General features: G+C 39.7%; 1 protein-coding gene across 17 annotated transcripts in view; it reads left to right on the top strand.

The window, feature by feature from the left end:
- The first annotated feature begins 2,860 nt into the window (after nucleotides 1-2,860).
- The window catches only part of ZNF644 (zinc finger protein 644), a 74,852-nt gene continuing 52,194 nt past the window's right edge, over nucleotides 2,861-25,518 (top strand). For 3 of the 17 annotated variants that reach the window (XM_030574106.1, XM_030574114.1, XM_030574101.1), the window contains exon 1: nucleotides 2,862-3,056. The gene's annotated coding sequence lies outside the window, so the exon portion shown is untranslated. The other 14 variants (XM_030574113.1, XM_030574102.1, XM_030574115.1 and 11 more) reach the window with 12 other exon arrangements.

Raw genomic sequence — 25,518 nt, forward strand, 5'->3', positions numbered from 1 at the left:
GCGCTCTGCATTTTAATTTAATTTTAAATGAAGCTTCTTAAACATTCTGAAACCTTATTTACTTTACATACAACCATAGTTTAGTTATATATTATAGACTTATGGAAAGAGACCTTCTAAAAAGGTTAAAATGTATTATTGGCATGCAAAACCTTAAATTAGAGTGAATAAATGAAGACTTGGCACACCGCTTCTGAAAGGTTGCCGACCCCTGATCTAGATTGTTGTCAGTGGTATCAAATGACAGAACAAGGAGTAAATGGTCTCAAGTTGCAGTGGGGGAGGTTTAGGTTTGGTTTAGGAAAAACTTTTTCACTAGGAGGATGGTGAAGCACTGGAATGGGTTACCGAGGGAGGTGGTGGAATCTCCTTCCTTAGATGTTTTTAAGGCCCATCTTGACAAAGCCCTGGCTCGGATGATTTAGTTGGGGATTGGTCCTGCTTTGAGCAGGGGGTTGGACTGGATGACCTCCTGAGGTCCCTTCCAACACGATATTCTATGATTCTATCCTGGCCAAAACGGGTCATATGATCACCCTTGGAAGAGCCAAAATGAAGGACACAAAAAATCACTCAAGCAGGATACAAACTGCAGAGGGCCTCAGCCATGTGGGTAACTCTCATTCCAATCTTACTGTCTCAACCTATATGGCTGATGTAACTAGTTTTCATCTGTATAAGTGAGAGGATGCCATGGGATGATAGAGTGCAGGTAACTCTGGTTCCTAAGGAATGCTAGCCCTGTATAGGAAGTACTCTTGAAAGGGCTGTCCAGCCTGTGGGGTAGGGTTGTCCACCCTCCAGGAATTAAAGATTAATCTTTAATTAAAGATAATATCATGTGATGAAACCTCCAGGAATTTGTCCAACCAAAGTTGGTAAACCTATTGTGGGGTTGCCCCCTCCCCCACCGCAAGCCTGGAGCAGTGTGAAATTTACACACAGACCCACAGCCCCCTTAGTCTGGCTGGAGTTCCTCCCCTTCCCCCAAATCTAGAAGTCAAACTATGCCTAAGGTGAACCCTGCCTCAAGTCCTATCCTATGGGCTGCAACTCTCCAGACCTGGCCCATGCCTCTCTCTTGCTGTTTGTAGGGCTGGGGCAGCTTTATTTTAATAGGGCAGGGGGAACGTGCAGGGGTGTTGGAACAAAGTTTTTTGGGGGGGGGTGGTTCTGAAAGTCATTGAAGCAAACTGTAAACCCTGTATCTAATGGAATCCACTGCAAGCCAGAGGCTGCTGCTGTAGCAGACCACAGGCACTGACTTTTGGTTTTGGCAGTGGATGCTCCTCTCCGACTGCTCCTACCTGTGCGAGCAGTGGGTGGGCCTCAGTGGGAAGAGGCCCAGCTGGGATGGGGCCTTGGAGCGGAGCAGGAAAGGGGCCACAGGGCTTACAAAAGATTAATTCAGCCCTGCAGGTGCCTCTTCAACCTTTGACCGTTGCCAGTGCACGATGCAAGCGACTGAACATGTGATGCATGCCGATGAGGTTTGCTGTTTGTCACACTATCGATGATGGATTACAGTGTTTTTAAACTATAAACTCTGTTGCTAAGGATGCTTCTTCCTTGGGTGAATAAGAACACCTTGGTTTGTTTGTTTTTAAAAAAGGAAACAAATTTCTGTCACCCCACATGGGGCATTGGCTAGCCTTGAACCTGAACGTTCAGCACAGATGTCTACAGTACTACTTGAGCAAAAGGAGTAATTGATCCTCTATGTAGACCAGTCACTAAAGGGATCTGTGGCGGAGGGTTCTGGCAGAGGATTGCAACTATTTTTCTAGTGGGGGTGCTGACAGCTATCGAAAACCTGCATGTGTTGGAAGCCATGTGTTCTTAGCCAGGGTGCTACTGCAGTCCACGCCCCAAGTTCCAGAGTCCCGATCAGGATGCCTGGGTTCTATTCCTGGCTCTGGGAGCAGAGAGAGGCTGAGTGGTTACAGACAGGGGAGCCAACTTCATAGAGCTGAAAGGCCATGTAACTCGGTGGTAAGACTTGGGGCTGCCCTGTTAGAATCTCAGATTCTGTTCCTAGCTGGGCCCTGGTACAACCACTCAGCTCACTTCAGTCTGGAATGACACAGAGCTGCCTTTTAGGGTAAGGTATGAGGTCTTACTCCACAACAGCTGTTCCAATGTGCAGAGAAATATAAACAGCAGCCATTATAGGAGAGACCACAACTCATTCTCCTACCTCCCAGTTGAGTATCAGAGGGGTAGCCGTGTTAGTCTGGATTTGTAAAAGCAGCAAAGAATCCTGTGACAGTTTATAGAGGCATGCATCTGACGAAGTGGGTATTCACTCACGAAAGCTCATGCTCCAAAACGTCTATTAGTCTATAAGGTGCCACAGGATTCTTTGCTGCTCTCCCAGTTGAGGGGACTTTCCCCAGGGCAAGATCTCACTCTGCCTTGTGGGCCATTGGCTGAGCTGGCTGTGTGACAGGTGAGATATCCAAAGTCAGTTTGACATGCAGAACAATCTACAAACTCTTGAGCAATGTGCCTTGGTTCCCTACCAGTAAAGCCTAGCTACTACTGCTAATCCCCCCACCCCCCTTTAGTCCCCAGTCCTGCAACTGGTTCTGCATTTTGACTTCAGGGAGGATCTACACAGACACAGGGCTCCGCCCCTCAGAGTCAGTAGGATTGGGCCCTCCAGAGGAGGGACTGTCTCTTATGAGGTGCGTTTACAGTGCCTAGGGGCCCTGATCCCAGCTGGAGCCTTTGGCTGCTACAGTAACGCGCCCTGTGCGTGAGCACTGGCTGGGTTCTTGGCAAAGTGCACGGGGAGTGCGGCACCCCTAGTGCCAGCCCCTAGAGCCACGTTCCACAACCACCCACTTCGAGCAGGGGCACTTGTGCGCCTTCCACTGACACCTCAGGGTGGGGCTCTACGATGCGCTGGAGCGGGAAACCTACACGCCTGCGTGCCTCTTCCCCACAGGAGGGGAGAGGGCGATGAATGTAACTGTGGGGGGCAAGTTGCGCGGTGACGTCATGACGCTGAGCGTGGGACGTAACCGCGGTGTGACGCACACCCTGGCGAGCCCGTGAGTTTCCCGTTATGGATTTTTTTTCCCGGCGCTGACAGTGGGGGAGGGGAGCGTGGTTCTCTGCGGGAGGGGGCGCGCGGGGAAAGGGCGGAACGCGCGGTCGCGGGCAGGGGCAGACACCCGAGAGGGGGCGAACCGGCTGCCCTAGCGGCTCGGGGGCGTCCCCTCCATCCTGCCGCATCGGGGAACATGGCCGCCGCCGTCGCCGAGCTGGTGCGGCAAAGGGACTCGGTCCCGGCCGCCCTTGCAGGGTAGGTGGTGGGGAGCAGAGGCGAAGCCGGGGAGGCGGCGCTGCGGCCGGGCTTAGCGGGCTCCCCCGGAGCCCCGCGCGGGCAAGCGGGCGGCTTCCCCGCTGCCCTGGCCGGGCCGGACACAAAGGGCTGAGCTGAGGAGGGTTTTGTTCGGTCACATGAAGCGGCGCAGCCAGTGAGCGAGGAGCTGGGAGGGGGAGCGGGGCCGCCGCCATTGCCAGGCGCTGAGGAGCTGGGGGAGCCCGGCGTCGCCTCAGGGGCGCGGGATTGCCGGGCGGCAGAGCCGAGAGGAAGCTGGGGCGCGGGGAGGAGAGGTAAAGCCCCGATCCAGTGGTGCCAGGGCCCCGCTGGGGCGCCCAGAGGGTGACTGGATAGGAAGCTGGGGTCACTCTAGTGATGTCTGACAGGCCCGATGTCCCTGGGTGTGGAAATGAGCGTGGTGGGTTCTGCCAACTCCGGTGCCACACCCCGTGCCCAGGCATGGCAGTGTAGTGGGGCTTGCCACACCCCGTGCCCAGCTGGGTGCGTGGTCATGGTGGCAGAGAGTGGCGTCCCCACTTGGGTGTGGTGCTAAGTCTGTTCCAACATTTGTCCCGTTTGCATGAAGCCGGGAGGTCAGCAAAACGGATGTCATTGTTACTGAAGCTGGCAAGTTTGTGGCCCATTGTGGAGTCTGAGAAGCCTGTGCTATGAATATGGTGGCGTCGTCACTGTCTTCTGGGCACATGCTTCACAATATGCAGATAACTTACAATAGGTAAGGAAAAGTTAGTCGTTCAGGTGTTCAAAAAAAATCTGAGTCCAGATACAATTTTAAGTTGAAGCCCCTTTGCCATTGTGCAACTTGTTCAAAATCCCAAAATAAGTTTTCTTTCTTCAATGCCTTATATCTATTTTAGGCCTGTTGAAAAGGCATGCATTGTGGCTCTGTGGACTGTAAGATAGGACATGCCATTAATAAAAATGTGCCCAAATAGGTTCCCATTGGTGTTGCAGAAAAATAACACTTTAAGCAAAATCTCAGTTGCAGTATTGAAAAGTGATATTCTGATTTTCTAGCAGTTAAATTAATTATGAAGGCTGCGTCATGGAATTTAGTAGTTAGAAGCATATTAGAAACCATATGCACCCAGCCAAGGCAACCATTTTATCTTGGGTATCTTAATGAGGACCTAAACCATGAGAGCAACCCTTGAATCAAACTCCATGATGGGATTATAGCTGTATGTAGCTTTATGTCAGGAATTCTTCATAATATTTTTTCCATTAAAAGTAGGTTCTAAATTACTTGTTTGGTTCAAGATATGAAATAATTTTAAACAGAAGAATCTTACTACACTAAGATGAGTAAGATGCTTCAAGACTTCCACAATTTAATTTAACCCTTCTGCATAAAATTCTTCACTACCAGGATTACATGATGAGCTGATTTTGAAGACTGCAGGAGTGGAGTGATTAGACAGAGAAAATAAATCTTGAAAAGCTGCTAATGGATCACTTAGATGCAGAGAGAATTCAGCAATTCCCTTACTGGAGAAGAGTTTAAGCAGAGTGCATGGAAGAGCAGTGCAGTGTGACAGTCCTATTACACTGACTTATAATCAGAGCTGTTGTTGCAAACCTGTCAATAAGATAGTAAAGTGATGTGGTGTAGAAATATTAATGAATTACAACCAGAATTTGCAATCAACTTCAGAATATTAATTTATGTATTACTTCCACAGCCATCCCAATTAAGCTTTTAAAACTGGATGTTTGTCTTGCGTCAAAAAGTGACATTCTGTTTCTCAAATAAACATGTATGAGAGAAGGGATGCAAAAATAAATTGGTCACTAATTTCACTAATTTCTTTTCTTGTAATGGAAATAACTAAAGGAAAGCCAGAACACTGTGTCTGTATTCTCCTTGTATGACTTTCATATATTTTAATATAAAACTCTGCATTTAGTGCTTTTCCTCTGATTTCAGTGCAACACCTTTCCCTCTCCTACTTTCTGAATTTTCTGCAGAATATGCAATATCTATAAATCGTTTAGATTCAGTAGTGCTAGATGCTATCTACAAAACAATACAAAGTACTTATAAAGTTTTTGAGTTAAAAATGTTTTCTTGCAGTGTTATCTTGAAACCTATCTCTGCTGTTTCCATTTAGTTGACCTGGGTAGTCAGAAGAGAAGATGATGATGACTTTGAGCATCCTACATGTCTTCTCTAGCAATGTAACACTTGACTGGAACATATGTCAGAGTGGTAGCGTCAGCAGTTGAATAAACAGGATAATGAACAATGGTAGTAATATTTTCCGTTTTGAAATAACTGCATTCTGAATTTATTTATGGATATTTCTTGAATTTAAGGGATGACTGCATTTTATCATCAAGAAGATTTGTGCGTATAGCTGTATGTATAAACCAAATGTACTAATGTGCATGCATTTTTGCTTCAAGTTCTTCAAAACTAGAAAACACACACTTTGAAAAAATGCTAAAGTGATGGACAGTATTAATTATACAGTTACTGACCTGTAGGTTTTTAATTTTGAGCACTGATAGGCTTACTTACAGACTTGCAAAAGCTGTTTGAGTTTAAAATTGGGGGGAAAAAAGTATAGAGTGGCTACATAATTCCCATTACAGTTTCATGAAGAAATTATTTTCACAATTAGTTGGATTCAGTGAAAATACTTGGACCTCCGATGCAGTAGCCAGATGGGAGTTGCTATTGATTATGGCACAACGAGAGTATGTGGACTCTGTGGAACTCAAACCTTTCCCCCTCCTCATTGTTGGTTTTTAAAGAAGAAAAGAATTCCTTGTCTTCAACAATAAGCATAATAAGTAATGCTTTTAGGAGGGGGCATCTTTCTAAGTTTTGCTGCCTGGTATCTCAAGGTAGTGTAACCAGTATTAACTTTGTGTTTTGAAAGAGCTAAATTAAATTGAACATAAGGCAGTTTTATTTGTAGACTATGGTAGAAATACAGTACTGTCATTGTTTTTTTCCAAAGGCATGAAACTGAAAATTTTGACTGGTTTAGCTTAAATTGATTTTTTTTTTAAAACTGATTTAGACTGGTGCAAACCACTGTGTGGACATTTACTTCAGTTTAAGAGCTGCTTATTTTGAGTTAGCATAAATAGATTTATCAATTTAAAATCATAAGATAGTTTTATACCAAAATAAGTGTTCCTATTATTTTCCACCAATTCAACTATAAATTGGTTTTAAATCACATTTTTTTTTAATTAAGCCAGTACAATTTTCTCTTGTAGGCATGTCCTAGTTATAGAAAAGTACTTCAGGTTATTGGCCAGGTATGTAAAACTTTGGGTGGATAATTAAAATTGCACAGAAATATGTTTTACATATAAGCTGTTTCTCAGATGGATGCTGCTAAGCTGGGTGGTCCTAAAAATGAATTTAAAAGGATGTCAAATCACATGAAGTATCTTTGAAGGAATGCCTTTTCCCCATTTTAAAAAAGGGGTGGGGAGAGAGAGAGCCTCCTTTTTCATGCACTTCTTTGTCCGAACATGCTGCTACCCTTAACATTAAAAAACTTCTGAATGTTTGCTGTTCCATTTGTGTGTGTACTACTTACATCAGGACTTTCACACTTGTATTATTCAGAGGCCATAGGAGTATGCCTCCTCTCTCTGCTGTGTGCTGCCATATTCAATATAGTTTCCTTCACTTCTTTCTAATTCATGGAATTTTACCATAGATACAGCAATACTTTTTGTGTGGGATTTGATTAGGTTCTGAGATGACAGCTGCCTGCCAGTGACGGACTTAAAATTAGTGAGACCCTATACACAGCTTCATTGTCGGGAGCTCCTCCCTTGGGACCCAGCCAAGAAAAAGAACATTCTCTCATCTCTCCGTTTTTTCATTTTTTTTCTTCATCCTCCCCCTATATTATAAGTAATGGGAAGTAAATGAAAAAAAAGTGAGGTACCTTAATTGGTTTGGGGTGCAGGGAAGAAGTTTGGGTGCTGGGTGTGGCCTCTGGGCTGGGGCAGTGGTTTGGGGTGTGGGAAGAGGGGAGAGGGGTGTGGGCTCTGGGAGGAAGTTCAGGTGCTGGGTGCGGGCTCTAGGCTGGGGCTGGGGTTTAGGGTGCGGGAGGGGGGCAGTGCTTACCTTGGGTGTGGTGGACCCCGAAGCAATTGGCGCACACACCCCTCAGCAGCGGCTCCTAGGTGGGGGAGGCAAGGGGGTCTCTGCGTGGTGCTGCCTGCAGGCGCCACCCCCACAGTTCCTGGACAGTGGGAGCTGCATGCAGAGAGAGACGCGCCTGGGGCCACAGGGACGTGCTGGCTGCTTCCAGGAGCAAAGTGACATGGAGGGAGGGAGGGAGGGCGGACAGGGAGCCACCTTAGCCCTGCTGTTAGCACATCTCTGCGCCCCTTGAGCTGCGTCCCTCTTCCCCAGCAGAGGCACGCAGAGATGTGCCAGCAGCCAGCAGCTTCTGGGAGTGGCATGGGGCCACTGGCCACAGCATGCAGGCAGCCTGCCTGCCTGAGCCTTGCTGCGCCAGCAGCTGGGACTCATGCTGGTTGTCAGATATTTGTCCTGTATTTTGCCCCATCGCACCCCCCCCATTACTGGGGGCCCTGTGCCACCTCGGTTCGTTTCATGGTTAATCCGTTCCTGCTGCCTGCCAAGAAAAGGCACTGATCAGTGACTTTGGATAGATTTTAATATAAGATTTCCAAATTGTTGACATGAGTACATATTCTTTAGGAAGAGTAATGTTACTTGTTATTCAGTTTGTAGCAGTCATCCTAGATCTGAGTATGAGTTGTGTTTTGCTCAGAATCGGACAATACTCAAATTTAAATAGTCGTTCTTTGAATAAGAGAAATCCACTTATTTTGATTCCTTGATTTATATTACTTGAAGTGTAAGATAAATGAGTAGTTGTGTGCACTTTGGCTGTTTAGCAGTATACGGCAGCTGTTGTGATGAATAAGCACAGTTTATTATTGCCACTTAGGTTTAAGGGGGAAGAACTGGCTTGACAGTGAGTATGCATTTTTGTTTTTGCCTACACCCAATGTTAAGCAGTTTATTTAATGTTTCTTAGTGAACTTGATAATATTTAAAACTTCCTTTCAAACTGGCATAAGCATGATATTAATATTTATGGAATCAGAGTTAGTACTTTAGAAATGACTAAATTCACCAGCTCCATCTGTAAATAATTAGAATTACTTTTTGATTTTGAGCAGTTTTAACAATTACTTGTGTAATTGACCAAATGAATGATGATATGTTTAGTCTTTCAGCATTTCTTGAAATTCATACGAGGACAAGGCAATGTTAATATTAGGAGTAAATCAGTATGAAGTTCAGATTGGTTGGAAAATTTATTCCCAGAGAGTAGTTATTAGTTATTCATAGTCAAGCTGGAAGGGTATAATGAGTGGGGTCCTGCAGGGATCTGTGTCCAGTTCTGTTCAATATCTTCATCAGTGATTTAGATAATGGCATAGAGAGTACACTTACAAAGTTTGCAGATGATACTAAGCTGCGAGGGGTTGTTAGTGCTTTGAAGGATAGGATTATAATTCAAAATGATCTGGGCAAACTGAAGAAATGATCTGAAGTAAGTAGGATGAAATTAAATAAGGACAAATGCAAAGTACTCCACTTAGGAAGGAACAAGCAGTTGCACACATACACAATGGGACGTGACTGCCTCGGAAGGAGTACTGTGGAAAGGGATCTAGGGGTCATAATGGACCACAAGCTAAATATGAGTCAACAATGTAACATTATTGCAAAAACAAAAACCCCACCCTCATTCTGGGATGCAGAAGCAGGAGTGTTGTAAGCAGGACACGAGAAGTAATTCTTTCACTCTACTCTGCGCTGATTAGGCCTCAACTGGAGTATTGTATCCAGTTCTGGGCGCCATATTTCAGGAAAGATGTGGATAAATTGGAGAAAGTCCAAAGAAGAGCAACAAAAAGGATTAAAGGTCTAGAAAACATGACCTATGAAGGAAGATCGAAAAAATTGGGTTTGTTTAATCTGGAAAAGAAGAGACTGAGAAGGGGCATAAGTTTTCAAGTACATAAAAAGTTGTCACATGGAGGAGAGAGAAAAATTGTTCGTCATAACCTCTGAGGATAGGACAAGAAGCAATGGGCTTAAATTGCAGCAAGGGAGATTTAGGTTGGACATTAGGAAAAACTTCCTAGCTGTCAGAGTGGTTAAGCACAGGAATAAATTGCCTAACCTCTTAAAAATCTCCAATGATAGAGATTCCATAAGCAAACACCTGTCATGGGTGATCTAGATAATACTTAGTCCTGCCATGAGTGCAGGGTACTGGACTAGAACCTTCCAGTTCTGTGATTGCTAGAACTTCTGGTATAGTGTCAATGTATGGGTGACTACTTCCAAGGTGCCTAAAATAACTAATTAGTGACATGTCTATGACATTGTAAAAGTTTAAATTTTCTAAAAATGGAATTGCAATTCTTTAAATGTAGTCGTGCAGTTCAAATTTGCAATTTCCCTTACTCAGTTTTAATAAGGGAAGTAAAATGATGCAAATTGACTTTATAAGCAAATATATATTGTCAAATTATTTTGAGGGACACTTATTTTTATAAATTTCAGTTACCACTATTTATATGAAGCCACAATTGGATAATGTTATGGGACTTCCAAATGCAAAAGAAATCAAGCAAATAGGATATTAATCAGAAAGCCTTGTGGGAGGAGGAGTTAGAATTGCTGCCCTTCAGCTGTTTTACAGTCACTGATGAAGTCAGGATTATCCCAGCTTTTCTGTAGGGGCACCGATTTTTGGATCAGTAATTGGCAATTCTACATGGTAATAGCTCACTTTACAGACCTATGGCTCACTGAACACAGGGCAAAACGAGGTGTAAATTCTGTAGCTTTCATTAGATGTGTTAGTGTTTCTTAAGTAATGTCCTCTGCTGTACATGTGGATTATTAAACTTTTATATGTTAAAAAAGGAAGAAAAATGAGGTATTCCTTAACAAAGCCAAACTGTATAACATTAAAATGATTCATTTTGTGGTAAACTGAAAAGATGATCCTTATATTGTCTGGTGAAAAGTTTAGCTACTTTTTGTTGTCCAGCTCCTGGGAAGGGAGGATGCTGGGATTTTTACCTAGGAGCTGTCCAAAGCACACTGCACTCCTACCCAACAACTTGAGGTAGCATGAAGGCTGTGCTGACCCTTTTTGGGGCTCCATTTTTTGTGTTAGCTTCTGAATAAAGGGTGTCTGTTTAAATTTTAAGTTCTGTCTGCTGTAGCTGTTGGAAGGGAATGATAACTGACCAGTCTTGTTAATTGTACTTTGTGGCAGTTTAGAATGCCACAATGGACAGCAGATTTGGAGCTCTATGCAGAATCAAAAATGAACTGATGTACATTCATTTCGTATTTGAAAGTCTCTTTGCAAACCTTAAGGATTAGAAACTTCTTAAAGTGAAATCTTAAAGCTGCAAGAGAGAGAACTTGACTCATGTTCACTAGGAAAAGCTTTCTACTTACCAGTTGCATCTAGTTTACCTTATTCAAACTTTTCAGGACAGTGCCTCACTTGTTAGAATTCACTGTTTTTATGCTTTGTATACTTTTAGGGAATTTTACCAAAAATTGTATATCCAGTGTTACCACTGGCATGAGTGGAACCCTTGTATAGACATGGTTCCTACAACTGGACCTCTTTATACCACCATATCAATGAAACTTTGTCCTCTTGTTACTCGGACCAGTTCTAGGCATAGTGGGATATTTTTAGAAAATTTTACTAATGTAGACAAGGTTTGTGTCCTCACACAAAAATGCTTCTAGTACTGTGTAAACATTGCCAGGACTGGTCTGAGTGAAAAAGCAAAAAAAATAAGAGGGGAGAGGGATCATGTCCCGCTCTGTGCTTATGCATTGCACCCTGGTGCACTGAATCTGTGGATGGCAACAATAGTTATTGCAGTTTATTTCTTCCCAGTTCTATCCCATGTTTGTGTGTGTACTTTGTCCTCCTGCATTTAGCAACTCCTGGTTCCCTTACTCTTGTTTAATTAGGTTGGCCTCAATCAAGGCACTAAGTTGATCTTTGCTGTACTTGATCAGAGATTTAGTACACTTTATAAGAACATTGCACTGAAGTTGACAAATTCTAAACTTGTTTTCAAAACTTTGTCCTGTCTTCTGTGAAATGAAAAACAAATAACCAGATAGACTGCATTTTTATAAAGAGTAGTCGGTAAGGGATTGATACTGTACTGTGACAACTTTCCTGAAGTAGAAAAAAGAAAGAAGGCATTGGTGAATTACCCAGGTTAGTTATAAAGAATGGGTGGGTTGGAGGTGGAGAATCATAGAACTATAGAGCCTGATGAGGTCATCTGTAGACCACTCCCTTATACTGAGGCAGGATTAAACCATCCCTGAAACTTAAACCATCCCTGAAAGGTGTTCATCTATCTAACCTGTTCTTAGAAACCTCAAATGACAGGAATTCCACAACCTCCCTAGGTAAGCTGTTGTAGTGCTTAACTATCCTTATAGTAGGAAAAACTTGTTGATATCTATTCTGAATCTTCTTGCTGCAGACTAAGCCAATTACTTCTTTAGGTCCACCAAGGGTAGGACAAGAACAGTTGATCACTGTCCTCTTTATAAAAACAGTTTATGTATTTGAAATGCTGTTATGTCCCTTCTTGAGTGTTCTCTAAAAATGCCCAGTTCTTTCAACCTTTCCTCATATGTCATATTTTCTAAACCTCTTACCAGTTTTGTTGCTCTCCACTGGACTCTCCAAGTTGTTCACATCCTTCCTAAAGTGTGGTGCCCAAAAATAAGAGACAGTACTGCAGTTGAGGCATCACTTGCGCTGACCAGAGCAGAACAGTTATTTCCCATGTCTTACATCTGGCACGCTTGTTAATACATTCTAGAATAAATTTGCCTTTTTTGTCATCGGATCTCACTGTTGACTCATTCCAACTTGTGATCCACTATAACCTAGATCCTTTTCTGCAGTACTGCTTCCCAGTCAGTTTGCTTCACGTTTTATATTTGTGCATTGGAATCAGTATTGGAAACAGAACTTGGAAGACACCATCTGAACTCTGGTAGAACTGAAGTGTCACAATATTTACAAAGATACCATACAGCTACTTCAGTACATTCATAGATTTTAAGGCCAGAAGGGACCATTACAATCATATAATCTGGCCTCCTGTATAACATGAGTTACCAGATTTCACCTAGTGATTCCTGCTTAAAGCCTAAATCTTTAGTATATTTATTGTTGTTAGATCTGTCACCTGGGCATAGTACCAAGAAGAGGTTTGCAGTCCAAATCCTGCATAGTCAGTCTCTGGAGCTTGAGTAATGGGCCTGGAGGGAGCCTTGTTCAGCTCTCTGCAGCCAGAAGAAGGGGCCCTGCAGCGTGCTTTCTTTGTTGGTAGTGATCAAATTTAATTGGCCCCTAATGGACTAATAACCTACAAGTCAAAAGGTTGAGATAATAACCCTGATCCTCCAAGAAGGAAAGTGGCTGCATAGTGTTGATTCTTTTTAGGTCTAACTGATGTGGAGGAGATTGAGAAGGCTGATTCCACTTGTGCGCTGCCTTAGCTCTGCCCTGGAATCAGGAGGTTTTAAATGTTTGAGGGTCCTGGGGGAAGTAGCATTGGAAGTTACCAGTCAATCTTCCACAGTGAACTAATATGCTTTAATTTATTCGTATTAACTTCACACTGTTAGTTAATTTGTCTTAACTCTTGAATATAGGTAAAAACTGAAATGATTATTCTAGGTACAGTCTAATTTGTTCATTTCTGAGCAGTTCATATTAGAAAGAAACTAGAGAGAATTTGGACAAGTATAACAAAGTTGACCAAGGCCTTGGCTACACTCACACTTTACAGCGCTGCAACTGGGATGTGAAAAAACACCCCCCTGAGCGCTGCAAGATACAGCGCTGTAAAGCGTCAGTGTAATCAGGGCAGCAGCGCTGGGAGCGCGGCTCCCAAGGCTGTACGCTACACCCGTAAGGGATGTGGTTTACATGCAGCCCTGGGAGAGCTCTCTCCCAGCGGTGCCACTCTGACTACACTCCCGGCAGCGCTTTGAAATTCCAAATGTAGCCATACCCCAAGAGATTAGAAGGATTGATGTGTGAGGAAGTATTAAGGCACTGTATAGCTCAGCTGAAGAATTGATAAACTGTTTAAACACTGTTTCAGCTAAATTGGTTTTGATGTGGTTTAGCTGGTAAGTTCAGCTGTTAAAATTTTGTTTTAAAAATAATTCTGGGCTCTAAGATGGTTTTTAACATTGGATGGCCAAACTATTGGAAAGTTGACCTAGTGGAACATTATTTATACATTGTACATTAACTTGGTTTTACCCAGTGCAGATAGACCTGGAAGAATTTTAAAAGTAGTCTGTCAGTATTGTGGGCACCTCAGATCGAGCTTTTTCAAAATGACGGTGATGGAACGAGGTTCTAAGCTAATCTAGGAGAGGGAAAAATAGCTTTGAGAGGAGCTGTTTCAAAAGAAGTTTCCTTGTTGCCTCAGACCAGACTGTGTTTGAAAATTTGAACAAACTTTTCTTTATGTTGAGGGTCTTCTTCCCATTTGTTTTTTAGTATTGTTCCAGGTCATATTTTCAGAGTTTCTTCTTACAACAAATTCAAGGACCCAGCAAATTAAACTAAAACAACATATGCTCATATCTTCATGTTTTTCAGTTCATACAGCTTCATTAGCCTTAATTCTTAGTCTTAAAGTAGGTTGTGTCATCTAAGGAATCGACTAAAGAAAAATTCTTAATGTTAAGGATCAGCTTAATTGGGAGAGTACTGAGAATTAAAAGTGGTGCTCTGAAGCACAAGCATTTGTCAGTGACATTCTTTGCTCAAATTTAGTTTCACTTGAATGTCATCTGGGGACAGCACTACTAATTCAAAGATAGTTACCTCTCTTCTTTTTCTCTCTAGAGTCTTGTCCTTTATCCTCTGACACAGACACAGAGCCTGATGGTAAACTTAAGGATGCACACCTGGGAGCAATATTAACTAATAGTTGAAAAAGACACTTTGATGTCGGCTTCTTTTCTAAATATTGTCAGTCTTCAAGAAATTTTCAGGTGGCATACTAATTCCCTTGCTATACCTTTGTTTATAATATTCTTAAATCAGAAAAAGATTTAAAGAAGTTGGCCTGTCCTCCCAATGTCACTTTTTTGACTTATTCAAGGAGATTTGATTTCAGTTGGTCTAAACATTCCTTAAGCTTTTCTGTATTCTTCCTTCACCAGACTTATAGATAGCAACTGTAGTATCTCATTGGCTCTGCAGAAGGTTTTTGAGGTTAAATAAATGGGAAATGTAAAAATATTCAGAATGATTTCTGGTTTCAGATTGACAATGTAACCCGCTTTAAGATACATTCCAGATACTCTTGGAATTTATTTATTTATTTATTTATTTATTTATTGGTATTTACATCCCTGAAGTGTTTAAACAGAAGGATTAATTTTCTGAAGCATTCTCTGAGCATTCTGTATCAGATATGATACTTCTGGGCCCTACTCAGAAACTAATATGGAGTGCTATGTTTACCCTTGAAAATCCTAACTTGTAGTGCTGTAACACTAACAAACTAACAGTCAAACTTAGGGCTGCAAAATTCCCAGGTGAAAATACTGAGGTGATAACTTCAAGGCCAGCAGAAGACCTAGACGCATTTTAGGCCATCGTGCCATTCTGAGGCTGTTTTCATTATCTTTGCCCTTCAGAACTTTTCCTCTTTTGCCTTCTAATTAGTCATTGGGCAATTTGCCTCTAACTCCTCCATCTTGTACCCCATTCCTCATCAGAATTCTGTCCGGACAAGGAGAGGTGTTTCCTCTCTGTTGTTGGAAAGGAGCTGGCTCTGCTGTTCCTATCGCAAAAGGGAAGCCATTCAGATTTTTTACTAAAAAGGTGGCCGCTTTCCCTTCTTTCTGTCAGTCAATATATTTGCTACATTAGTGCTCCCATGAACTCCCCTGTTTTATGGGTCCTGGTGTGTCCTGTAAGGATTGGATTCACTTCAGGGGTACTGACTGTGGAGATTTCAGATATTGTCTCTGCATAAATTAATTGGAACCATCATCTAATTGGCCTTTTTAGTCAATTTTTAAAGCTTAGGTGGTCAAAAGCCTCACTGACAGTGAGTGTTGCCCATTCTCTTAATCTGAGTGCTCATTTTGGTTTGTTTTAAGAGGATTCTTGGTTCTGGGCCCTTTGGCACAGGTTACATAAACTATATACTGGTAGGACAAGGTACTCTCCACTAGATAGTGGAATATTTTCTACCTAAATACTTCTTCATCTGGAATCACTTTCCCTCCAGTTAAAAACCTGGCATCGGGGTCTGTATTCTGAAGTTAATTGGTTTATTCTGGGAACAGCTAAAATAAAGTGCAAAATCTATGATTTTCCCCATCTGTTCTGGATTTTTGTCAATTTTAGCTAAAGCAAATTTGAAACATACTTCTAGCAGAGTTCTTTTGGTATGTGTTGCTATCTCCCTTAATCCAATAAGTGACAAGTTTCTCTTTGCTTATCCAGTTACTCCCGCTCCCCCCCCCCCGCCCCTTGCCTTCTGGTTAGCCAGAAATATGTGAAAGTTTGTCTCTTGTCTAGCCTGTCTCAATGATGTTTTTCTTTGAAACATCCTGTGTAAATTTCACATCATGGGATATTATCATGTAGAAATTGGAAGAGGGATATCAATTTCCTCACCAAAACGTAGCTCTTATATAAATATCTGTAACTTGGAAAAAATGCAAGCTATATACATGGGGAAGGAAAAGTTATCAGAAACAAATACTTAATAGTGGGGAGAAACCTGGGAAGCATTAATTCTGAAAGAGACCTATGGTAATGGAAAGCAAGCTGGACAGCATGAGCTCGCAGTATAAGCTGGCAGGAAAAAAAAAAGCCAGTGCAATTTTTGGCTGCATATGAAAAGGAATCATGGAACAGAGAGGGAAGTTACTCTGTGAAACTCACACAATCGTACCTGGAATATTATGTTAATTTGACATCCAGAACTAAACATAATATTGGCAAAGTTGAGAGAGTTAATTTGTTGTTCATCTATTGTCATGTGGCTGGAGGGATTAATTTGAATAAAAATTAAGAGCTAAATTTGTATAGCTTGTTTAAGTGATGACTTAGCAAAAGGGGATGTGAAGGGTACAGTGCCTACAAATATTTGAAAGGTGTAAACACTAAAGAGGGAGACGAATTATTTAGGCTGTGATCTTCCAATGAACTCTCCCCAGAAAGACCTCTGCCCTGCGTGGAGCACCACTGATGTCAGAGAGACTCTCTGGGTAGAGGGATCTGACTCTGTGAAGCTCACTGCAAGAGTGAGAAACTTTCACTATTTTGTAATTGTGTGCACTATAAATATGAATTAGGAGGAAATTAAGAAAATGAGAAAATCTACCTGATGGTGAAATGTATAGGCAGTAGAATACATTTCCAAAGGAAGTGGTAGAAGTTTCCTTTCTTCAACACTTCTAAAACTATTCTGGACAAAACACTAGAAAATGTACTAAATAAAACAATCCTGTGTTTACAATGAGATGGGCAAAATGATCTAGTGTAAGGGTTTCCAAATGTTTACAGAAGGTCCACATTTTAATAGAACAGTTGTCTCATGGATCATCTATTTGCAATCCAACATAGTGAGTACAGCAATGACTTATATAGAAAAGTAGTAGTCAGAAAGTTTTAAATGTCTTTAGTTTATCTTGATGCAAGTTAATGGGGAACAAAAGGATCCAGGATCTTGTGACCGTCACTTCTCAATGGCTTTCTATGATCTCTTGCATGTCTAAATTCTATAATACTTCATCCTGTTTGTTTTTCCTTGTTAATGACTAGATCAGAAGCTTGAATCTGAGATCTTGTCTTCATCTGACATTTCTTTTTAGACTTTGAGACGATATAATCATGTAGTTCTTATTTACATGGGGAAAGTTGCATTGGTTTAACAATTCTTTTTTAAACCAATATAGTTAAACTAGTACAAATCTTGTTCAGATGCTGTTGTACTGCTTTATGTGCAGATTTTGAACAAATGTAATTATTTTGGTTAGGGTTTGATTTTATACCAGTAACAGCCCCCATTGTGGATGCAGTTATACTGATACAAAGATGCCTTATATTGGGATAGCTTATTCCCCTTCCCATATGGAAATAAGCTATAACAGTATAAGCTGATCCTTTTGGTTTACTGTTCTGCAACTTTTTTTTTTTTAAACCTTTGCTGGGAATTAACATCTTTATTTCAAAAGTGGCCTGCAAAATGGGAAGGAATGGGCTTGTACCCTTTTTATCACTTTGTGATATATAAAAAAAGTCATGATTTATTCAATATTAACGTCAGGTTTAGAAACAGTGACACCTGGGGGACTTGTGAAATAATATTTCAAGAAACAATGGTGAAAGTTGAGTAGCTGAGAGGAGAGGAGGGGATTTTGACTTGTTTAATAACTCAACACTTGTTTCACCTCAGTGACTAACCTTTTGGATAAAAGATGTCTGTTTAAACCTTTAACACTTGCACCTTTTCAGTTAAGATGATGGAACTCTCAACATATTCTTAGCATCTCCTCATGTAAAACTAGAGAAGACCAGATAGAATTTATAAAGAAGCAGAATTTATACAAGTCCAATTAAAAAACATTCTTTTTGCAGGCTATCTTTAAAACTGTTTATAGACAGTGGTAAAATCCTAGAGATCTTTGCTCTCTATGTTTGGACAAAACAGTTGTAATAATACTTTTCTCAGTCAAGAATTATCTAATAGCTGATTCTTGAAATTACACATTATGTTTTGGAATTCTGGAACATTATTTACAGTGACAAGCTTTGTAACTGCTTTGTAGATGTAGTAAAACTGAATTTGTTCTGGTTTTTGCTGGAGTAGTTTATGTAGAGGAAATGAGTGAAAATTGAAGTCTTGTCTAGAGGGGGCACTCAGGAAAGTTAATCCAAATTGATTGAAGGTGTGAATTATATTAATCTTTCTTGTATTCAAGTGTGTTAGGTCACATTTTTCTATTCAATTTGTAAAATTTGTCGAATTTTAAAATTAATTTTTAAACCAACATTTTCACATGCACAGCTAATACACTTAAAAAAATCCTTAAAAGATAAGATGGTGAGAAACCGACAATAGACTTCGTCTTTCTAAATCACCATATTGAGAAGTCAAGTCTGCTTGAGTTAGATATGGAATCTTAGGCTATGTCTACACTATAGCCTCTGTTGGCAAAAATTAATGTTGTCAAGGGTGTGAATATTCCATGTCCATGAGCAACATGCATTACATCAGCATAAGCGCTTGTGTGAGCTTCTCCCATTGACAGAGCTTATATTGCTAGCAGGGGTGGGTTTTTTTGTGCTGATAGGAGAGCCCTCGCCTGTCGGCATAGAGCATCTTCACCAGATACGCTGCAGTGGCACAGTTGTATCGGTACAGCTGTACCGATGCAGTGCTGTACGTATAGACATGGCCGTAGTTGCAGTTTTTAATTTCCTGCCCCTTATTTACAAATTTTCTTTGAAAGATAAAATGAGAGACAAAGATTACGTGCATTTTTGTAATTAAAACACATTTACTTTGCTGGAGATGCCATTATGTTCTCTTAAGCGAATGGTTACTTAAGCCTTCCTATTTCTTTTTCTCCAGCTTCTGTTTATTGTCTCCTTTGTAGTAGTGTACACATATACTGGATTACTAAACTGCAATAGCTTGACTCTGTTGTTTTCGATCTACTATGCCCAGTTCTATAGGCAGTACTTTGGATTGGTGTGGATGTATTTTCTCTAATAATCACTTCTTACTATAGTGGTGCTATGATGCACATATATAAATTGGTGGCTAAAAATCTTTCCTAATAAAAACAAGTGCAATAAACATTTAATTAAACATCCTTAGTAGCTTACTTTTCCCTGCTTTTACTGTCCTTCAGGTACTCTGTTGTTTGGGGAACAGTAGTGCAGTTATATAAGGACCTAAACAGGTGGAAAGATAATACAGTTTACATTATAGTAGTACTCAATTCTGTTTATGTTGTAGCAATGCTTTTGTCTTGAAATTTCAGCTTTGTCTAGTTCAAATTTTCAATAGGCTTTTTTTTTTTTTTTTTTACTGGTTTTTTATTTGTAGGCCATAGATTTAAGATAACCATCATTCTGCCCTAATTCTCTTGCAGTTTTGACTGGTGTGATGCAAACTAGTCCACAAAATGTAGTAAGTTAGACTTTTATTGACCCAAATAATTTTTACATATGAAATACAGGTATGTAATATGTGATTAGGAAATACAATTAAGAATGTACATTAGGTTTAAGAAGATAAAGAAGAAGGGATCTGAGTATACATAGCTGAAGAGACCATGCATTAAAGCAATTGCCACCTTTGGGTTTAAACAGAGATTGCAGCAAGAAGCGTTGGAATTGGCACAGTATTAGAACTGAAAAGAAAATGGCCACTAGAAATCATTGCTGCTACAGCACAACATGGCTTGACTCCTAATGTACCGTTTCATATAGCATTTGAAATGTTTTATAAGGCCTGCCTTTCAGGAAAAGAGATGTTTAATGGGAATGTATGTTCACATATAGTTATTTATAAACTTTGATTTTTGTCAGAATTTTATTTTATAATTACATTTCTGTAAATGGATTGCTCTTTCAGAGTTTGAATTCTTAGAATCTTTTAATAATATTTGACTGTTCTAAATATAGTTTTAGTAAACCAATCATTCATTCTTTGTAGAGAAACATTTATTTCTAGTTCCACGTTGTAAAATGACAGATGAAAACAACATCCCAAAAGGAAAGTCTTGTCTTTTCAGTAATATTGAAAAAAATTCAATATCCTTCCAGAATGTATTTGGTATCTAGAATGTAATCCCACTTTTCAAAGAATGAGCCTTCAGTGGGTTTTAATCCAACAAAGCCTTCATTGTTGATATTAAAATAATCTCAAAATGTCTAGTGTTTTTTTTTTTTTAAGCCAGATCCTGCAGCTGAAACAGGAAGGATTCTACATGACTGTATCTTATTGCATAGCTGGGACAGAATGGATTGAAGTTTATAGGTTAAGCACCTGGTGAAAGTATAGTTCCTGATGAAGAAATAACTGTTTTAAGATCTCAAACAATTATAAGTAAAATGCATTTTCCCTTTTCTGGAAAAAACAAACAAACAACAACTTATTTTTAAAGTTGAAATGTGAAACCTGCAAGTCAGGAAATGGAAAAGTTAAACTTGAATATATAAGCTTGACTTATGCACTTTTGTTTTTAAAAAACAAAGCATGAAATGCAGTTTTTTCAAATAAAATCTTGGTGATACTATCGAAAAAGGAATTTTCTATAATTTAAACAGAAAATTTCAGCAGGTGACAGATCATGCCAGTATCATGTACTGCTAATGTGTTGGAGAGATTTTGCTGACACATAGACCTAAAAGAAGTTTAGGGCGAAGGATGATGCCAAGCTTATGTATAGTGGAAGCAACTTGTGGATCAGAGTGAAATGGAAAGAGAAACTTGCATTATGTTTGAGTTAGCTTTCCTTGTTCAAGAGAAGCTGTTAGTTTTGAGATATATAGATGAAGGAAATTGAGACAGCTAGTTTACTTGGTCAAGATAATTAAGGTGGAAGGTGGTGCTGAAAGATGTACAACGGAGTATCGGTGTGATATCTCTAACTTGTAACTTAAGATGGCAGAAGAGAAGGTAGATGTAGAGAATTGAATTGCATTGCTTCTTGTATCTTTGATGTAATCCTACTACATGGTAGTTCTTATTGTAAGAGATACCAGACACTGACATAGCGAGAGGCGGCAAACACATTTTTATTTACCAAATACTGGGTTAACTCTGTGGAATATTACCACCAATCATGGCAATTTTCCTTTTGCAGAGTAAGTAAACTTTCAAATAACAAATACGCATATGTAATCTGGTAAGGGTTTGAGGCCATAAAATATTTTCAAAACCTTGCTATTTTCATATGTACAGTTACAGTTCAGTCATCTACTTGTTCATTGCTTTGACTGAATATTGACCAAACAGTTTTTTAAAAGAATAGTATTTGATTTCTTTTCTCTTTCCTCCCCTACCATCTCTAACAGAAATGTCATAAAATTGAATATTTTTATTTGTTTAGGAATGCGGAGGGGAAAAAATAACCATTTATATTTTTAATAGTAAATTCTGTGTGTCCATCCAAGAGTCTACAGTCTACTGGGGATTTATTTCTTTCTGACGTGAGGGAGGGCTCTTTTAGTCATTTTACTAGCATTGTAGAAGTTTGGAATAAATATCCATGCCTGTAAGCATCTTAATTGATAAAGCACATGTTCTTGTTCTGTATCTTTTCATTCACTCCTCATTTTAGCTCCTTTAATTACTTTTTCCCCTCTCACTGAGTGACACAATTCTTCACTGCTTTGTTTGTTTTCTTTTTTGGCATGTGGAGACTTGTAATCTATTTGTCTGGACTGTATAGGCTGTGAAGTTGGGTGGTGGTGTGTTTTGTTTTGTTTTGTTTTTTGTTACTATCAGTTTTGTTTGTTTCCTGTGCTTGTCAGGCATCTTTTTGAACTGCTTCACCATCTATGATTAGGACTGTCAGCAAATAAAAACTTTCTCTAAGACTGGAAAATTGAGAGATTGCAAGCCTGACCATGGTTTTGGGGAGCTCTGCATGTGTATAATAAGTTCTTCGAATAGGGTGATTGGAAAAAGGAATAAATGCAACTTTTCTGAGATTAGTTTTCTTCTAGACTCAGAAGCTCATATGACTGGCAAAATCTAGCAGCAGATTCAGGAAGCTAAGGGCAGATCTACACTTATCTGACGGGAGGGCTTCTCCCATTGATATAGCTGCCATTGTAATCTCTACTGTGGGTTAGGTCTGGATAACTATGTTGCTCAGGGCTGTGAATTTTTGACACTCTGAGTGACGTTATTATACCAGTATAAGATTATAGTGTAGACCTGGTCTAAGTCTGTTTTTCTTCTCTGTAGTATAAGGGAAGGTTTCTTGAGCAAATGTAGAGGCCAAAGGCCTCTGGAGAAATAAAGTTTTAGCTCCTGATACTGCAAACACTTTTGTGCACATGCTTAACTTTAAGATCAGGTAGTCCAATTAAAGTCAATGGGTTAATTCATGAAGTTACATGCCCCCTTTAGTGCTTGCAGGATCAGTGTTTTAATTTTCAAAAGTTTGTTTTGCCTCTAGCAGTTTTGTAAAATTTAAATAAGATAGCTTACTCCTGGCATTTAAATAAAAAAGCTAGGGCTGTCGATTAACTGCAGTTAACTCATGTGATTAACTCAAAAAAATTAATCACGATTAAAAAAATTTATTCTGATTAATTGCCGCTTTAATCACACTGATAAACAATAGAATGCCAATTGAAATTTATTAAATATTTTGGATGTTTCTCTACATTTTCATATATATTGTATTCTGTGTTGTAATTGAAATCTAAGTATTATTTTTTATTAGAAATACTTGTACTGTAAAAATGAAAAACAAAAGAAATAGTATTTTTCAGTTCACCTCATAGAAAGTACTGTAGCGCAGTCTCTGTTGTGAAAGTGCAACTTAAATATGTAGATTTTTTGTTTGTTTGTTACATAACTGCACTCAAAATCAAAACAATGGAAAACTTTAGAACAGGGGTAGGCAACCTATTGCACGCATGCTGAAGGTGGCACGCGAGCTGATTTTCAGTGACACTCACACTGCCCAGGTCCTGGCCACCAGTCCAGGTGGCTTTGCATTTTAATTTAATTTTAAATGAAGCTTCTTAATCATTTAAAAAACCTTATTTACTTTACATACAACGATAATTTAGTTATATATTATAGACTTATAGAAAGAGACCTTCTGAAAACATTAAAATGTATTACTGGCACACAAAACCTTAAATTAGAGTGAATAAATGAAGACTTGGCATACCACTTCTGAAAGGTTGCCAACCCCTGCTTTAGAGCCTACAGGTCCACTCAGTACTACTTCTTGTTCAGCCAATCGCTAAGACAAACAAGGTTGTTTACATTTACAGGAGATAATGCTGCCCTCTTCTTATTTGCAATGTCACCTGAAAGTGAGAACAGGCATTTGCGTTGCATTTTTGTAGCTGGTATTGCAAGGTATTTACATGCCAGATGTGCTAAACATTCGTATGTCCCGTCATGGTTCAGCTACCATTTCAAAAGTCATGCTTCCATGCCAATGATGCTTGTTAAAAAAAAAAAAAAAAAAGCGTTAGTGAAATTTGTTACTGAACTCCTTGAGGGAGAATTGTTTGTCTCCTGTTCTGTTTTGCTCGCATTCTGCCATATATTTCATGTTATAGCAATCTCAGATGATGACTCAGCACATGTTGTTTGTTTTAAGAACACTTTCACTGCAGATCTGACAAAACGCAAAGAAGGTACCAATGTGAGAATTTCTAAAGGTAGCTACGGCACTCGACCCAGGGTTTAAGAATCTGAAGTGCCTTCCAAAATCTGAGAGGGATGAAGTGTAGAGCATGCTTTCAGAAGTCTTAAAAGAGCAACACACTGGTGTGGAAACTACAGAACCCGAACTACTAAAAAAAATAAATAAATCAACCTTCTGCTGGTGTTATCTGATTCAGATAATGAAAATGAACATGCATTGCTCTACACTGCTTTGGATTGTTATCGAGTAGAACCCATCATCGGCATGGGCACATGTCCCCTGGAATGGTGGTTGAAGAATGAAGGGACATATGAAATTTTAGCTTATCTGGCACGTAAATATCTTGTGATGCCAGCTACAACAGTGCCATGAGAACGCCTGTTCTCACTTAGAGGTGACATTGTAAATAAGAAGAATTATCTCCTACAAATGTAAACAAACTTGTTTGTCTTAGCGATTGGCTGAACAAGAAGTAGAACTGAGTGGACTTTGTTTTATTTTTGAATGCAGTTTTTTTTGTACATAATTCTATATTTGTAAGTTCGGTTTTCATGATAAAGAGATTACATTACAGTACTTGTATGAGGTGAATTGAAAAATACTATTTCTTTTGTTATTTGCAGTGCAAATATTTTTATTTTTGATTACAAGTAAGGTGAGCACTGTACACGTATTCTGTGTTGTAATTGAAATCAATATATTTGAAAATGTAGAAAACATCCAAAAATATTTAAATAAATGATAGTCTGTTGTTGTTTAACAGTGTGATTAATCGCGATAATTTTTTTAATTGCTTGACAGCCCTAAAAAAAGCATTTTTAATTTAGCTCTTTATAAATTTTACATTTCAGTAGCACAGGTTATCATGTTAGTTTTACAAAGCCTCAACCTGATTTAAATCAGTTTTTAAAAAATCGTGTTCAAATCATGATGTAAACTGATGATCTAAATTGCTCCACCCTGAGTACTAGTTTTAGTTTTAGGAATTGAATGTGGATAAAGTAATTTCAGACTCATAACTGGAACCATATAGCTGTGTACCTCCATATAGAGCTAGTTAGCCTTGCTGATTGCCTATGTTGGTAATTGCAATCTGATGAGTACACATACTCAGTCCAACAGCTGAGTCAGCTGTAGTAACTGACTCAGAAATGACTGGTTTAAGATAAATGCTATTTTTTTCAATCCCTGTCAAAGGTAATTACGTAAGTGTGAAGAGGAGTGCCTCATGAGGTGGTTATATACTTCATACTTCCCTAGGTGGGGAAGCTGGGATTTAGCTAGTACTTTCCTGGTGAGTACATGCTCTGTTCTTTCCCCCAATCCTTATGACCTTAGTTCTTAAGGTCTTCAGATTTCTTTAAGATGATGGTAAGACTCTAATACTTCAGGCCTGCAACAAGTGGAAGCCAGAATTTGAACATGGTGAATCTTTTCCTTCTGATAAAAAGTTTTTTAACTTGCATTTCTCAAATTATATTTTTGGAGTGGGAGCATCCTACTAAGTGTAAATGTCATACCTAACATATAGTGTGGGTCTAGTTTATACTGTTAAAACTGTTTTTCCTATTATTGCTTATTCTGGGCCACTCCCTCCTTCCAAGTGAAATAAGTTATACCAGCAAAAGTGCAGTTTTGCTGATATAGCTGTGTCTATGATCAG

The sequence above is a fragment of the Gopherus evgoodei genome, chromosome 8 (genome assembly GCF_007399415.2).
Source record: "Gopherus evgoodei ecotype Sinaloan lineage chromosome 8, rGopEvg1_v1.p, whole genome shotgun sequence".
NCBI classification, from domain to species: domain Eukaryota; kingdom Metazoa; phylum Chordata; order Testudines; family Testudinidae; genus Gopherus; species Gopherus evgoodei.